This window comes from Pseudophryne corroboree, chromosome 7 (assembly GCF_028390025.1).
Source record: "Pseudophryne corroboree isolate aPseCor3 chromosome 7, aPseCor3.hap2, whole genome shotgun sequence".
NCBI lineage: Eukaryota > Metazoa > Chordata > Amphibia > Anura > Myobatrachidae > Pseudophryne > Pseudophryne corroboree.
Window position 1 is genome coordinate 180,388,988 of NC_086450.1, and position 17,421 is coordinate 180,406,408.

Genomic DNA, 17,421 nt, shown 5'->3' on the forward strand with positions numbered 1-17,421 from the left:
TATGGTGTTAATTACACAATTTGTGACTGAAATCACTTTAAAGCTTGTTAAAGTGACATCCAATCCAATCCAATCCCTTCCAGCCTTGCACCAGCATTGAGGATCGGTATTATACACAAAAACTGACAAGAAATAGTAAAATCAGCAATCACACTTGCAATCAGTCACAAGTTATACATTAGTATAATAAGCAATGTGAGCACATATTCAACTACAGATACATTTCAAGTATGTAGGAGAAACATATTACTGCATTACCTTGTACAGGACATTTAACGTATTCAGTCTCACAGCGAAAGAAATGGCAGCAATAGTTTACAGACTCATATGCATCAGGCACTTTTCCAACTACTCATACCCAATGGTAGGTAGAGACTTAGGGGGGCATTCCGACCCGATCGCACACTGCACTTCGTCGCAGCCATGCGATCGGGTTGGAACTGCACATATGCTGCACCCGCATTGCGCAAGCGCATTGTTGCCCGGCGATGGTCAGTGATGCCGCTAGCGAAGAAAGCGGTCACAGTGGTGACCACAAGAAGATTGACAGGAGAAAGGCGTTCCGGGGCGTCAACTCTCTGTTTTCTGGGCGTGAAGATCCGAACGCAGGCGTGTCAAGTTGTTTGGAGGGCGGATGTCTGTCGTCAATTCCGGGACCTACGCTGGATTCATCGCACAGGGTAAGTAAGTCTTACCCTGGTCTTGTTTTACACAAAACTTTATTTTCATAGCAGGGCTGCACAAGTGATTGCCGCCTTGCTATGCAAAAAAACCCTCCCCCATAGGCGGCGTCTAGTTGATCGCACGGGCAGCAAAAAGTTGCTACGTGCGATCAACTCGGAATGACCCCCTTAGTGCTCTATCACCCGGCTCAGGAGAGTGGGATACAGGGAGACTTCACCCCGCTTCCAGGATTGATCAATACATTAGTGAACGCTGAGTGGATGCAGAAGCAAATAGTGTACACAAACGCCCAGTGAACACAGACACCCAAGTGAACACTGACGCACCAGTCACACTGCCGCCTATGCTGTGACTGGGACCCTTTTGATACACAGCGTCTCAGGCAGAATTGGGAAACTCTGAGGAAACTGGTTATGAACTGGGGAGAGGGGCGACCAGGGGAGGTCTTACTCCCCACTGCTGACATCAACCCCAGGGATCCCTGCCTTACACTAATCCCTGGGGCCTAGCACTGGTGCGCCCAAGGTGGCAGCCGCATCAGTGACTGTTCGGTGGTCTCCTCCCGAAAACAGTGCAGCTGTATCTTGCGTCTCCCCCGCTAATCGGAACCGACGCCTTACCTTCTCCCCGTGCTCCGGCCACAGCCTGGTTATGTCAGCTGGACTTGCTAAACATCCTACACATACACCCGCCGAAACAGCACTCTACACGTGGGTAACCGTTGTCGCGACCCAGCGGGGAGTTGTTGGAGTGACTCTTTCTAAGGTGCGTGTAAGACGCTTTTTAGAAAAATCGGCTCAAAAAACGTAAGACTATAAAAATAAATTAAATAACAAGCTTATGGCTGCTAAAAACAGCAGCTCAAAGATCGTGGTCCGGCTCCTGCCCACTGGCGTTTCTATAATGGGTGCAGTGAGTGCGGTGCACACGGGCCCCTGAGTCCAGAGGGGGCCCCCACCGTACACACTGCACCCATTTGTAAAATAGTCACCCCTCCGAAGTCCAGTGGCGGCATCCACAGCGCCGCTAGAACACAGTGAAAATGGCCCAGCGGCAATTTTCACGGCATCCTGCGCATGCGCAGTAGAGAAATCTCAGGGAAAATGGCCGCCGCGCCATTTTCCCGGAGATCTGCGCATGCGCAGCAGAGTCTGAGCCCTCTAGTGCTCAGACTCTACAGCGCTCCGGGCAGAGAGGAGGGGGCCCGACGGAGGAGGCTGAACACGGGCCTCCTCCTCTCTTAAAACGCCCCTGCTCCTGCTGCACCAACAAAAAAACTGAATTGCCTGAGCTGGGAGGTGGGGATATAGGGGACTGGCCCGTTGCATTCTGGGAGGTCAAAAGCTTTTGATCGTTGGTGCCAATCCGCTGATGCTACCTCATTTCCCAATGTTTATCCTGTGGATAATCTGTGGACCCTACAGGAGAAAACTCAAGTCGACCTTTTTCCATGTCGACCTTTTCCATGTCGACCCGATGATTGTGTCGGCCTATTGCAGCTGTCGACCTAGTAACTGTCGATCAATAGTGGTTGACATAATGACTGTCAACCTAGTTAGGGTCGACCCAATGAACCAAACCCCATTGGAAGCACTTACTACTAATCGCTGCCAGACAGACGGTCCCAGGTAGAGATCCCCCTGGGGCTGGCTGTCCCGACTGCAATTAGCAGAGAGAGACCTTCCAATAGGAAGCCAGTCCCCTGCTATTACGACAACACTCTCTGGCTTCTAGGGGCTGCAGCTGATGCAGTCCCTAGAAGCCAGTCTGTTTGTTAATTTGTGTGCCAGGCTTAAGCCCCGTCCACAAATTTAGCTTCCTGCTAAACAAGTTAGTCAGTAAAAAATCTGCATGAGCTCCAGCAAGGAGATAGGGAAAAGGTCACTGTTAATGTGTTTGGTGGACTGGCTTTGAGAAGCACTGGTCTATGCCAATAGTCCATGTCAGAGTCTTGAATCTTGAACTGGCTTGTACACCATATTTTAAAATACAACTCTTATTTATATTTAATTAAACAGTGTAAACCACTGTAAATATATGGTTAGTAAATTAAAGAGATAAAAAATAGATTATGGGGGTAATTGAATTAGCCACGGTAATTTACCATAGCTAATTGATCCCCCGGGGCTAGCCATCTGCACTATCAGGGAATTTTTTTCATCTTCCTGGAGGCAGGCAAAAAAAATCCCTGATAAATGGTCTGTTTTTGTGATCGTGGCCGTGCAAAACATGGATTTGGGAACTTTGGGCCTAATTCAGATCTGATCACAGCAGCAAATGTGTTAGTTAATGGGCAACACCATGGGGGTCATTCCGAGTTGATCGTAGCTGTGCTAAATTTAGCACAGCTACGATCTTCTTCCCTGACATGCGGGGGGATGCCAGCAAAGGGCTAGTCCGCCCCGCATGTCAGTCCGGCCCCCCCTCGCAGAAGTGCAAAGGCACTTCAAGAGTAGCTCCCAGCCAGCGCAGCTTTAGCGTGCTGGCCGGGAGCTACTCATCGCTCCCCGGCCCGCAGCCGCTGCGGCCCTCCCCCCATTCGGTCCGGCCACGTCTGCGTTGGCCAGACCAAACCCACGAAACGGCGGCCGTTCCGCCCCCTCCCGCCCAGCGATCGCCTCTGCCTGTCAATCACCCATTCTGCGGACCACCAGACCACTAGGACTAGCAGAGCTTCCCTCCAGGGTCAATCCAATGGGCAATCTATCATCCCTCCAATGTGAGTATGCAGTATTTGATATTGAAAACATTTTCTTTGGGTAATTTAAGACGACTTATACCCCTTTTCCACTAGCTCCTTAAAACACAGGTAAATGCGCATGCGCGGGGGCGCACATTTACCCGTGTTTTTCTCTAGTGGAAAAGGGTCCCCCTGCAAATTCCCGGATCAAGTGATCCGGGAATCCTACCCGGGTATCTTGCCGGGTTGAACACGTGTTCAACCTGGTAAGCTGTCTAGTGTGAACGGGAGCCGTTCACAGTGTATAGGGAGGGCGGCGCTGGGAGATTATGTGATCTCCCAGCGCCGCCCCTGCCGCGTCAGTAGCAGCGTCACCAACCTGGCAATATGCCGGGTTGGTGAGCGCTGTGGGAAAGGGGGCTGTAGCACAGGTCGTAGCCGTGTCAGGACAGCCTTCACAACGGACAGCGGGCCGCGGCAGCGGGGGGCACCACAGCAGCAGCGGATCTTGCCATGGTGCGGCGCCCTCCGGATGGCGCCGGCGCTCTCCAGATGGCGCCGGCGCTCTCTGGAAGGCGGCGCCCCGGGCAAAAGTCCTGCTTGCCCATGGCAAGATCCGCTACTGTATGCTGTAGTGTGTATTTGTAACTCTGTATAATATATATTGGAATAAAATATTTCCCTTATTATGATGTAGTGTTAGTCGATTGTTTTTTGTGTATGTACTATTTCTGCACTAACACAAAAGATTCTCCAAATTGTATAAAATGCTATTACAGAGAAGATAAAACATAAAAACAAAGGGTAGTGATAAATGAATAAGCGCACTACACCCCACATAAACAGCACAAAAAGTCTCTCAGAAGTTACACCTAACTTCAAACAAATACAGAAAGAACAAAATTAGAGACTTCAGTAGGCGTTATATGAGGTTCCATAAACACAGAAGGGAGTCAGTCAATCCAACCAGAGTGGATGTAATTTTCCTCAGATGTCTCTTTGGGTAATATAAACAGTCCCCAAGATTCTTGGTTCTCTTATTCCTTCCAGATAGATTCCCTTAAGAAGTTTATTCGGAATATACCCAAAAAGGAAAGAAACAATAATAGTGTAATCCTGTATGTTTTGATAATATAGAGATAGTGTAAAAACGCACTTACATTCCAGAAATTAAATGAAGGCATGTATCTCACTCAGTAGTGAGTAATTCCCAGGACCAAAGATAATTCTGTCTCTCTTTTGAAGATGGATTCTACTGGGTGATCTTCCAGAGCAGTGCCACCAAATAAAGAAAGAATATACAATAGTGCAAATAACGTCTTTTTTTTAAAACAACGATATCTTTAATAAGTAGCACTCACATTATGTATTTGTTTTTTATAATGTGAGTGCTACTTATTAAAGATATCGTTGTTTTAAAAAAAAGACGTTATTTGCACTATTGTATATTCTTTCTTTATTTGGTGGCACTGCTCTGGAAGATCACCCAGTAGAATCCATCTTCAAAAGAGAGACAGAATTATCTTTGGTCCTGGGAATTACTCACTACTGAGTGAGATACATGCCTTCATTTAATTTCTGGAATGTAAGTGCGTTTTTACACTATCTCTATATTATCAAAACATACAGGATTACACTATTATTGTTTCTTTCCTTTTTGGGTATATTCCGAATAAACTTCTAAAGGGAATCTATCTGGAAGGAATAAGAGAACCAAGAATCTTGGGGACTGTTTATATTACCCAAAGAGACATCTGAGGAAAATTACATCCACTCTGGTTGGATTGACTGACTCCCTTCTGTGTTTATGGAACCTCATATAACGCCTACTGAAGTCTCTAATTTTGTTCTTTCAGAGAAGATAGAACGATAGGCATGTCATGTATCAACTTGAAAATTCTTTCTTATACAATGAGTTTTTTTGCAATAAAGCCACAATTTTACGAATTGAGAATTTACTAAGGACAAATTTGCATGGAAATGGCACGTGAAACTCGACTTTGCATGCCAAATCACCATCGGAACAAACATCGTCAAAATGGAACAAACATCGTCAAAATAACATTGGTACCAACGCAAATTGCAAATTTACTAAGAACTGGCTTTGTGAAAATCACAACTAAATGCACCTAATCAATGCACTTGCTTTTAGCAAGCGTGTTTGCTCTGTATCAAAGTGTGAGGTGGTGTATCCGGGGCGCCCTCTTTCTGTGGTCATATGAGAAGACCAAAGCAATGGTCGCCTTATCAGATAGATGATGAACTTAATATAGATATGGTGATGTAAATTTCGAGGAGTTTCAATAAAAAATGTTCTATACAAATTTAATATAATATACATTCACATACATAAAACAACTACTAAAAGCATACCAATAGGGCAAGCTAGGAGCCGCAGGTGTTAAATAAGGCAGGGTGGTCCAAGCTTCACCCTGCTCTGGCTCCTAAGCTTAATGATGGGTCACTAACCCCTGGATGAGTGATGGTATTCAATGTTCAAACAACTCAAATTGCACTTCTAAAAACATAAGAAAGCATACCAGAGAGGTAGCTAAGGAGCCGCAGGTGTTATAACAAGCAGGGTGGTCCAGACTTCACCCTGCTCTGGCTCCCAAGCTAACCACACAGTCGATGTCCAATGAATGAAAGGTTCGGATTCCTAGTAGATCCAGTAGCCTGAAACATACAGACTGGTGAATTATGTAAGCTAATGCAAGAAGAACCATTTAAGTTCAAAATCTTTGTTTAGGCCTTTGGGGCACAGGGACTGAAGTTTGTAAATCAATTTCATTTCCGCCTTTGCGAGATTTTTTTCCGTGTTTCTGTCGCGCCAAGTAGATTTAATGTGCTGTAGTCCCACGAATTTCTTTATGGATGTGTATGAACAGTTATGTTCTAATTTGAAATGTTCGAACAGATTGTGTGTGAGAAGACCATTTTTTATGTTACGTAGATGTTCGCCAAGCCTTGTCTTTAGTTGAATATTACTTTTCTTTTTGTGCCTTCTTCCTCAATAATCTCCTGGTTTGAAGTTTTAACAGTTTTTTTCTTTTTTTGCAATGGTTTGCCGGCTCTTTTACCTCTCCTTCTCTTCTTCCTGCCTTTTTTCATCACTTCGGTAATTATTGACGTCTGTAACCCCTCCTTTCTCCTAAAAAAGGTGAGTTTCTTACTGTTCTGTCTCTTCCATTTTCAGTCCGTGTGATTCTATGATCACTCGACGTGAAGTTTTCTTTAGGAGTGGGTGTTCTTCTCCGGTCATGATGAACGTGTTGTCTGTCCCTTCTCTCTTCAAACTTTCTCCGTGTGTTCTGATATTCATGGTCATGTCTATTCGTGTCTCTCCTGTATTCTTGTGCTGCCCTCCTGTAATTATCCTGCCCGTATCTATTGGATCTCCTTGGACTGAGGTTGTATCGTACCCGTTGTGATTGGTAGGACGAATATTGTGGATAGGGACGTCTGTTCCTTCTCTGTTCATTGTCTCTATTCTGATTTTCTCTTATTGCGAGTGGTCTTCTTGCTTTTGTAATTCCGAATTTATAGAAGTCGAAGTCCCGTTGTAATTTCTTCTGTTTTTTCTTTATTAGCTCCTTTGTGTTATGATCCAATTTCTCCGCAATGCCTTTCTCAAGTGCATCATAGGAAGGGAGTTGGTTATATGGTGTAATCAGGGTTTTTAACACGTCAATTCTTTCTTTGACGTCCTTGAGTGTATTCTTTCTTTTATGATGAGCATCATCAATTTCATTGAGCAGTCTTCTAAAATCTTTGTCCAATCTTTCGCAAATTCTTCTGTGGCATCATCGAATGAAGGTTTCTTGTCAAATCTAAGTCCTTTGGGGATGACTTGCTCTGCGGAATACTTCTCTAATGTAGCAATTTCCCACCAGAGTTTGTTCTCTTTAATTAGCCACTCCCCCAATCGGTTCATTGCTGTTTCCAGATTGTCGTCTGTCATCTCTATCTCTTCTTTACTGAAGTCGATCGTGAAAGCTTCCTTCAATTCTTCGTCCCTTTTTGACATGTGGTGCCACATTATGCTGCCTATAAGTTACCCCTGAAGGAAATGAAACTGATTGCTTGAGAGTGTGGGAAAACTTATTGGGCGCTGGACAGGAAATGGGCAGCCTAGGGTACACCTCTGGGGTTTTCCTCTTCCCCCAAAAATCGAACGTGAATCAAAGTGTGAGGTGGTGTATCCGGGGCGCCCTCTTTCTGTGGTCGTATGAGAAGACCAAAGCAATGGTCGCCTTATCAGATAGATGATGAACTTAATATAGATATGGTGATGTAAATTTCGAGGAGTTTCAATAAAAAAAATTCTATACAAATTTAATATAATATACATTCACATACAGAAAACAACTACTAAAAGCATACCAATAAGGTAAGCTAGGAGCCGCAGGTGTTAAATAAGGCAGGGTGGTCCAAGCTTCACCCTGCTCTGGCTCCTAAGCTTAATGATGGGTCACTAACCCCTGGATGAGTGATGGTATTCAATGTTTAAACAACTCAAATTGCACTTCTAAAAACGTAAGAAAGCATACCAGAGAGGTAGCTAAGGTGCCGAAGGTGTTATAACAAGCAGGGTGGTCCAGACTTCACCCTGCTCTGGCTCCCAAGCTAACCACACGGTCGATGTCCAATGAATGAAAGGTTCGGATTCCTAGTAGATCCAGTAGCCTGAAACATACAGACTGGTGAATTATGTAAGCTAATGCAAGAACCATTTAAGTTCAAAATCTTTGTTTAGGCCTTTGGGGCACAGGGACTGAAGTTTGTAAATCAATTTCATTTCCGCCTTTGCAAGATTTTTTTCCGTGTTTCTGTCGCGCCAAGTAGATTTAATGTGCTGTAGTCCCACTAATTTCTTTATGGATGTGTATGAACAATTCTGTTCTAATTTGAAATGTTCGGACAGATTGTGTGTGAGGAGACCATTTTTTATGTTACGTAGATGTTCGCCAAGCCTTGTCTTTAGAGCTCTCGACGTACGTCCAATGTATATCTTCCCACAAGTGCACTCCACTAAATATACAACGTTACTGGTATGGCAGGTGATAAAGTCTTTAATTTTAAAGGTAATGTCGTTGGTGGTTACTTCTGTATATTTGGAGGTTTCAGTTTTGATTTGTCGGCATGGAAGACAAAGCCCGCACCTATGGAAACCGCTTGTTCTGATGGGGTTAATACTTTTCTGGGGTAAGGCGCTCCGGACTAATTTGTTCTTAAGGTTCGCTGCCTTATGGTAGATGAACGTGGGTTTTTTCGGAATTATGTTTTTTAACGTGTCATCCATACATAGTAAGTTCCAATGTTTCCTAATGATCAGTTCTATTTTTTTGTATTGGTGGTTATACCCTGTGATGAACGACCATTGGGAGTGGTTGGGGAGTTTTTCATCGTTTTTGCTCTGTAGTCTGGAAGAATCAGTCAGTTCCGAGCAGGTTTTTGCCCGGTGCTGGTTATGCTTTTGTGGGGGACCCCACGTTAAAAATAATAATCTAAAATTAACTCTTTACTGCACTTAAAACACAAAAGCCTGCACGGATTTCTCTGATCTATGCAGGCTTTACAACAAACATGCTGCTTTATCACAGCTAAAATCGAAACCTCACAACACACCACAATACGACTTAATACACCATCAAAAAACAATACGCCTGGCAACACGATTGTTAGTAAATGTGCAATTTGCAGCGCAAAACGTTCCGATGATAAGGGGTGATTAGGAATCGCAGCCCAACACTATGTTTAGTAAATTTCCCAATTCCGTTTTTTGGGAGATAGCATTATGCCTTACTATTGGAATAGAGCCTTTCCTTTTATATATATATATATATATATATATATATACACTGCTCCAAAAAATAAAGGGAACACTTAAACAACACAATGTAACTCCAAGTCAATCACACTTCTGTGAAATCAAACTGTCCACTTAGGAAGCAACACTGATTGACAATCAATTTCACATGCTGTTATGCAAATAGAATAGACAACAGGTGGAAATTATAGGCAATTAGCAAGACACCCCCAATAAAGGAGTTGTTCTGCAGGCGGTGACCACAGACCACTTCTCAGCTCCTATGCTTTCTGGCTGATGTTCTGGTCACTTTTGAAAGCTGGCGGTGCTTTCACTCTAGTGGTAGCATGAGACGGAGTCTACAATCCACACAAGTGGCTCAGGTTGAGCAGCTCATCCAGGATGGCACATCAATGCGAGCTGTGACAAGAAGGTTTGCTGTGTCTGTCAGCGTAGTGTCTAGAGCATGGAGGCGCTACCAGGAGACAGGCCAGTACATCAGGAGACGTGGAGGAGGCTGTAGGAGGGCAACAACCCAGCAGCAGGACCGCTACCTCCGCCTTTGTGCAAGGAGGAACAGGAGGAGCACTGCCACAGCCCAGCAAAATGACCTCCAGCAAGCCACAAATGTGCATGTGTCTACTCAAACGATCAGAAACAGACTCCATGAGGGTGGTATGAGGGCCCGACGTCCACAGGTGGGGGTTGTGCTTACAGCCCAAAACCGTGCAGGACGTATGGCATTTGCCAGAGAACACCAAGATTGGCAAATCCGCCACTGGCGCCCTGTGCTCTTCACAGATGAAAGCAGGTTCTCACTGAGCACATGTGACAGAAGTGACAGAGTCTGGAGACGCCAAGGAGAACATTCTGCTGCCTGCAACATCCTCCAGCATGACCGGTTTGGCAGTGGGTCAGTAATGGTGTGGGGTGGCATTTCTTTGGGGGGGCGCACAGCCCTCCATGTGCTCGCCAGAGGAAGCCTGACTGCCATTAGGTACCGAGATGAGATCCTCAGACCCCATGTGAGACCATATGCTGGTGTGGTTGGCCCTGGGTTCCTCCTAATACAAGACAATGCTAGACCTCATGTGGCTGAAGTGTGTCAGCAGTTCCTGCAAGACGAAGGCATTGATGCTATGAACTGGCCCGCTCGTTCCCCAGACCTGAATCCAATTGAGCACATCTGGGACATCATGTCTCGCTCCATCCACCAGCGTTGCACCACAGACTGTCCAGGAGTTGGCGGATGCTTTAGTCCAGATCTGGGAGGAGATCCCTCAGGAGACCATCCGCGACCTCATCAGGAGCATGCCCAGGTGTTGTAGGGAGGTCATACAGGCACGTGGAGGCCACATACACTACTGAGCCTCATTTTGACTTGTTTTAAGGACATTACATCAAAGTTGGATCAGCCTGTAGTGTGTTTTTCCACTTTAATTTTGAGTGTGACTCCAAATCCAGACCTCCATGGGTTAATAAATTTGATTTCCATTGATAATTTTTGTGTGATTTTGTTGTCAGCACATTAAACTATGTAAAGAACAAAGTATTTAATAAGAATATTTCATTCATTCAGATCTAGGATGTGTTATTTTAGTGTTCCCTTTATTTTTTTGAGCAGTGTATATAAACAGAAAAAAGCAGCGGCACTCCAGGACTTTTAGAATCAAAAACTTGTGTATTACGGCATTATAATCAATCAAGTATCAACATTTCGGGGCCCATAGCCCCTTTGTCAAGATACACCCTGACAAAGGGGCTAAGGGCCCCTAAATGTTGGTACTTGCATTTTATAATGCCGTAATACACAAGTTTTTGATTCTAAAAGTCCTGGAGTGCCGCTGTTTTTTTCTGTTCCTGTATCCATACTGTGTCACGGTGGGCACCTGGGCTATATTACTCACTGCACTGGGCGTGACGGACTGTCTACAAGTATATATATCAGTGATGAGCGGGTTCGGTTCCTCGGAATCCGACCCCCCGAACTTCACCCATTTTACACGGGTCCGAGGCAGACTCGGATCTTCCCGCCTTGCTCGGTTAACCCAAGCGCGCCCGAACATCATCATCCCGCTGTCGTATTCTCGCGAGATTCGTATTCTATATAAGGAGCCGTGCGTCGCCGCCATTTTCACTCGTGCATTGGAGATGATAGGGAGAGGACGTGTGCAGCGTTCTCTCAGTTGTGTTCAGTCTGCTGCAAATATCTGTGTGCTGCAAATATCTGTGCTCAGTGTGCTTGCAAATATCTGTGCTCAGTGTGCTAAAGTGAAAATATCTACGTTCTCTGCCTGAAAAACGCTCAATATCTGTGCTGCATTGTAGTATATAGTAGGAGGACAGTGCAGAATTTTGCTGACCAGTGACCACCAGTATTATATCAGTACGGTACAGTAGTCCACTGCTCTACCTACCTCTGTGTCGTCAAGTATACTATCAATCCATACCTGTGGTGCATTTAAGTTTTGCGCAGTATATATATATATATATATATATATATAGTAGGAGGACAGTGCATAATGTTGCTGACCACCAGTATATAAAATATAGCAGTACGGTACAGTAGTCCACTGCTCTACCTACCTCTGTGTCGTCAAGTATAATATCCATCCATACCTGTGGTGCATTTAAGTTTTGCGCATTATATATATAGTAGGAGGACATTGCATAATTTTGCTGACCACCAGTATATAATATATAGCAGTACGGTACAGTAATCCACTGCTCTACCTACCTCTGTGTCGTCAAGTATACTATCCATCCATACCTGTGGTGCATTTAAGTTTTGCGCAGTATATATATATATATATATATATATATATATATATAGTAGGAGGACAGTGCAGAATTTTGCTGACCACCTGTTTATAATATATAGCAGTACGGTACAGTAGTCCACTGCTTTACCTACCTCTGTATCGTCAAGTATACTATCCATCCATACCTGTGGTGCATTTAAGTTTTGCGCATTATATATATAGTAGGAGGACAGTGCATAATTTTGCTGACCACCAGTATATAATATATAGCAGTACGGTACAGTAGTCCACTGCTCTACCTACCTCTGTGTCGTCAAGTATACTATCCATCCATACCTGTGGTGCATTTAAGTTTTGCGCAGTATATATATATATATATATATATATAGTAGGAGGACAGTGCATAATTTTGCTGACCACCAGTATATAATATATAGCAGTACGGTACAGTAGTCCACTGCTCTACCTACCTCTGTGTCGTCAAGTATACTATCCATCCATACCTGTGGTGCATTTAAGTTTTGCGCAGTATATATATATATATATATATATATAGTAGGAGGACAGTGCATAATTTTGCTGACCACCAGTATATTATATATAGCAGTACGGTACAGTAGTCCCCTGCTCTACCTACCTCTGTGTCGTCAAGTATACTATCCATCCATACCTGTGGTGCATTTAAGTTTTGCGCAGTATATATATATATATATATATATATATATAGTAGGAGGACAGTTCATAATTTTGCTGACCACCAGTATATAATATATAGCAGTACGGTACAGTAGACCATTGCTATTGATATATTACTGGCATATAATTCCACACATTAAAAAATTTAGAACAAAAATGTGGAGGGTAAAATAGGGAAAGATCGAGATCCACTTCCTCCTCGTGCTGAAGCTGCTGCCACTAGTCATGGCCGAGACGATGAAATGCCATCAACGTCGTCTGCCAAGGCCGATGCCCAATGTCATAGTAGAGAGCATGTAAAATCCAAAAAAACAAAAGTTCAGTAAAATGACCCAAAAATCTAAATTAAAAGCGTCTGATGAGAAGCGTAAACTTGCCAATATGCCATTTACGACATGGAGTGGCAAGGAACGGCTGAGGCCCTCTCCTATGTTCCTCATGACTAGTGGGTCAGCTTCACATGAGGATGGAGGCACTCATCCTCCCACTAGAAAAATGAAAAGACTTAAGCTGGCAAAAGCACAGCATAGAACTGTGCGTTCTTCTAAATCACAAATCCCCAAAGAGAGTCCAATTGTGTCAGTTGCGATGCCTGACCTTCCCAACACTGGACGGGAAGAGGTGGCGCCTTCCACCATTTGCACGCCCCCTGCAAGTGCTGGAAGGAGCACCCGCAGTCCAGTTCCTGATAGTCAAACTGAAGATGTCACTGTTGAAGTACACCAGGATGAGGATATGGGTGTTGCTAGCGCTGAGGAGGAAATTGACAAGGAGGATTCTGATGGTGAGGTGGTTTGTTTAAGTCAGGCACCCGGGGAGACACCTGTTGTCCGTGGGACGAATATGGCCATTGACATGCCTGGTCAAAATACAAAAAAAATCACCTCGTCGGTGTGGAATTATTTTAACAGAAATGCGGACAACATTTGTCAAGCCGTGTGTTGCCTTTGTCAAGCTGTAATAAGTAGGGGTAAGGACGTTAACCACCTAGGAACATCCTCCCTTATACGTCACCTGCAGCGCATTCATCAGAAGTCATTGACAAGTTAAAAAACTTTGGGTGACAGCGGAAGCAGTCCACTGACAACTAAATCCCTTCCTCTTGTAACCAAGCTCCTGCAAACCACACCACCAACTCCCTCAGTGTCAATTTCCTCCTTAGACAGGAACGCCAATAGTCCTGCAGGCCATGTCACTGTCAAGTCTGACGAGTCCTCTCCTGCCTGGGATTCCTCCGATGCATCCTTGAGTGTAACGCCTACTGCTGCTGGCGCTGCTGTTGTTGCAGCTGGGAGTCGATCGTCATCCCAGAGGGGAAGTCGGAAGACCACTTGTACTACTTCCAGTAAGCAATTGACTGTCCAACAGTCCTTTGCGAGGAAGATGAAATATCACAGCAGTCATCCTGCTGCAAAGCGGATAACTCAGGCCTTGGCAGCCTGGGCGGTGTTAAACGTGTTTCCGGTATCCACCGTTAATTCACAGGGAACTAGAGTATTGCTTGAGGTACTGTGTCCCCGGTACCAAATACCATCTAGGTTCCACTTCTCTAGGCAGGCGATACCGAGAATGTAGACAGACGTCAGAAAAAGAGTCACCAGTGTCCTAAAAAATGCAGTTGTACCCAATGTCCACTTAACCACGGACATGTGGACAAGTGGACCAGGGCAGACTCAGGACTATATAACTGTGACAGCCCACTGGGTAGATGCATTGCCTCCCGCAGCAAGAACAGCAGCGGCGGCACCAGTAGCAGCATCTCGCAAACGCCAACTCGTTCCTAGGCAGGCTACGCTTTGTATCACCGCTTTTCAGAAGAGGCACACAGCTGACAACCTCTTACGGAAACTGAGGAACATCATCGCAGAATGGCTTACCCCAATTGGACTCTCCTGGGGATTTGTGACAGTATTGTGCGTGCATTACATGTGTGCAAATTCCAGCACGTCCCATGTTTTGCACATACATTGAATTTGGTGGTGCAGAATTATTTAAAAAACGACAGGGGCATGCAAGAGATGCTGTCGGTGGCCCGAAGAATTGCGGGCTACTTTCGGCATTCAGCCACCGAGTGCCGAAGACTGGAGCACCAGCAAACACTCCTGAACCTGCCCCGCCATCATCTGAAGCAAAAGGTGGTAACGAGGTGGAATTCAAATCTCTATATGCTTCAGAGGATGGAGGAGCAGCAAAAGGCCATTGAAGCCTATACAGGTACCTACGATATAGGCAAAGGAGGGGGAATGCACCTGACTCAAGCGCAGTGGAGAATGATTTCAACGTTGTGCAAGGTTCTGCAACCCTTTGAACTTGCCACACGTGAAGTCAGTTCACACACTGCCAGCCTTAGTCAGGTCATTCCCCTCATCAGGCTTTTGCAGAAGAAGCTGGAGGGATTGAAGGAGGAGCTAAAATGGAGCGATTCCGCTAGGCATGTGGGACATGTGGATGGAGCCCTTAATTCGCTTAACCAGGATTCACGGGTGGTCAATCTGTTGAAATCAGAGCACTACATTTCGGCCACCGTGCTCGATCCTAGGTTTAAAGCCTACATTGGATCTCTCTTTCCGGCAGACACAAGTCTGCAGAGGTTGAAAGACCTGTTGGTGAGACACTTGTCAAGTCAAGCGGAACGTGACCCGTCAACAGCTCCTCCTTCACATTCTCCTGCAACTGGGGCTGCGAGGAAAAGGCTAAGAATTCCGAGCCCATCCGTTGGCGGTGATGCAGGGCAGTCTGGAGCGAGTGCTGACATCTGGTCCGGACTGAAGGACCTGCCAACGATTACTGACATGTCGTCTACTGTCACTGCATATGATTCTGTCACCATTGAAAGAATGGTGCAGGATTATATGAGTGACCGCATCCAAGTAGGCACGTCAGACAGTCCGTACGTATACTGGCAGGAAAAGGAGGCAATTTGGAGGCCCTTGCAGAAAGGCTTTTTTCTATCTAAGTTGCCCCCCCTCCAGTGTGTACTCCGAAAGAGTGTATAGTGCAGCCGCTCACCTTGTCAGCAATCTGCGTACGAGGTTACTTCCAGAAAATGTGGAGAAGATGATGTTCATCAAAATGAATTATAATCATTTCCTCCGTGGAGACATTCACCAGCAATTGCCTCCAGAAAGTACACAGGGACCTGAGATGGTGGATTCCAGTGGGGACGAATTAATAATCTGTGAGGAGGGGGATGTACACAGTGAAAGGGGTGAGGAATCGGATGATGAGGAGGAGGTGGACATCTTGCCTCTGTAGAGCCAGTTTGTGCAAGGAGAGATTGATTGCTTCTTTTTTGGTGGGGGCCCAAACCAACCAGTCATTTCAGTCACAGTTGTGTGGCAGACCCTGTCGCTGAAATGATGGGTTTGTTAAAGTGTGCATGTCCTGTTTATACAACATAAGGGTGGGTGGGAGGGCCCAAGGACAATTCCATCTTGCACCTCTTTTTTCTTTCATTTTTCTCTGCATCATGTGCTGTGTGGGGACTATTTTTTGAAGTGCCATCCTGTCTGACACTGCAGTGCCACTCCTAGATGGGCCAGGTGTTTGTGTCGGCCACTTGGGTCGCTTAGCTTAGCCATCCAGCGACCTTGGTTTACCTCTTTTTTTCTTTGCATCATGTGCTGTTTGGGGACTATTTTTTGAAGTGCCATCCTGTTTGACACTGCAGTGCCACTCCTAGATGGGCCAGGTGTTTGTGTCGGCCACTTGGGTCGCTTAGCTTAGCCATCCAGTGACCTTGGTGCAAATTTTAGGACTAAAAAAAATATATTGTGAGGTGTGAGGTGTTCAGAATAGACTGGAAATGAGTGGAAATTATGGTTATTGAGGTTAATAATACTATGGGATCAAGCTGTTTTTAGAGTTTTTTGTAAAAAAAAAACGAATCCAAAACACACCCGGATCCGACAAAAAAATTTCAGGGAGGTTTTGCCAAAACGCGTCCGAATCCAAAACACGGCCGCGGAACCGAATCCAAAACCAAAACATAAAACCCGAAAAATGTCCGGTGCACATCACTAATATATATATATATATAGAGAGAGAGAGAGAGAGAGAAATCGTCCTGTGTTTTTAAAGTGTTTTTTACTGTCTTTTGTTTAATATTTTTTTACATGTTTCAGTCGCCCTCAGTCTGGGCATGCTGCCACTTGTGGTTCTCCAAGTGTCATTATGCCCTGGCAGAAGAACAATATTAATAATAATATTCTATTACCTCCACACCGAAAGCCCGGAGGATGTGGAGAAGAGCTCAGGGCTAATTGTCCTTAGGGAGGGAAAACCCCATTTTGGGGGTTCCCACTTAATTAGGGATTAAACCACTAGGCTGTCCAGTCTAGGGCTGGTTGACATTATGGCAGGGGAACCCCACGCTGCATGTCTCCCTGCATAAGTGTCACCGGCCCTCGCTGTTTCAGCCTAGTGCTGGTTAGCGATTTTCCCCCCTAATTTTCACTGCAAGCCTAGATTGAGTAACCCAGGGATGGTTATATAAAATGGGTGTAGTAGGGTATGCCGGCGGCCGGGCTCCCAGCGGCCAGCATACCGGCGCCGGAATCCCGACCGCCGGCATACCGACAGCTGGGCGAGTGCAAATGAGCCCCTTGAAGGCTCGCTGCGGTCACGGTGGCGCGCTATGCGCGCCACACTATCTATTCTCCCTCCAGGGGGGTTGTGGACCCCCAAGAGGGAGAAAAAGTGTCAGTATGCCGGCTGTCGGGATTCGGGCGCCGGTATACTGTGCTCCGGGATCCCGACAGACGGCAAACTCAAACCACCCATATAAAATA

The 17,421-nt window shown here is 45.4% G+C and overlaps 1 protein-coding gene across 2 annotated transcripts in view; it reads right to left on the reverse strand.

The window, feature by feature from the left end:
- PTPRN (protein tyrosine phosphatase receptor type N) overlaps window positions 1–17,421 on the reverse strand; it is a 282,930-nt gene that overhangs the window by 210,723 nt on the left and 54,786 nt on the right. The gene's annotated exons all lie outside the window — the stretch shown is intronic.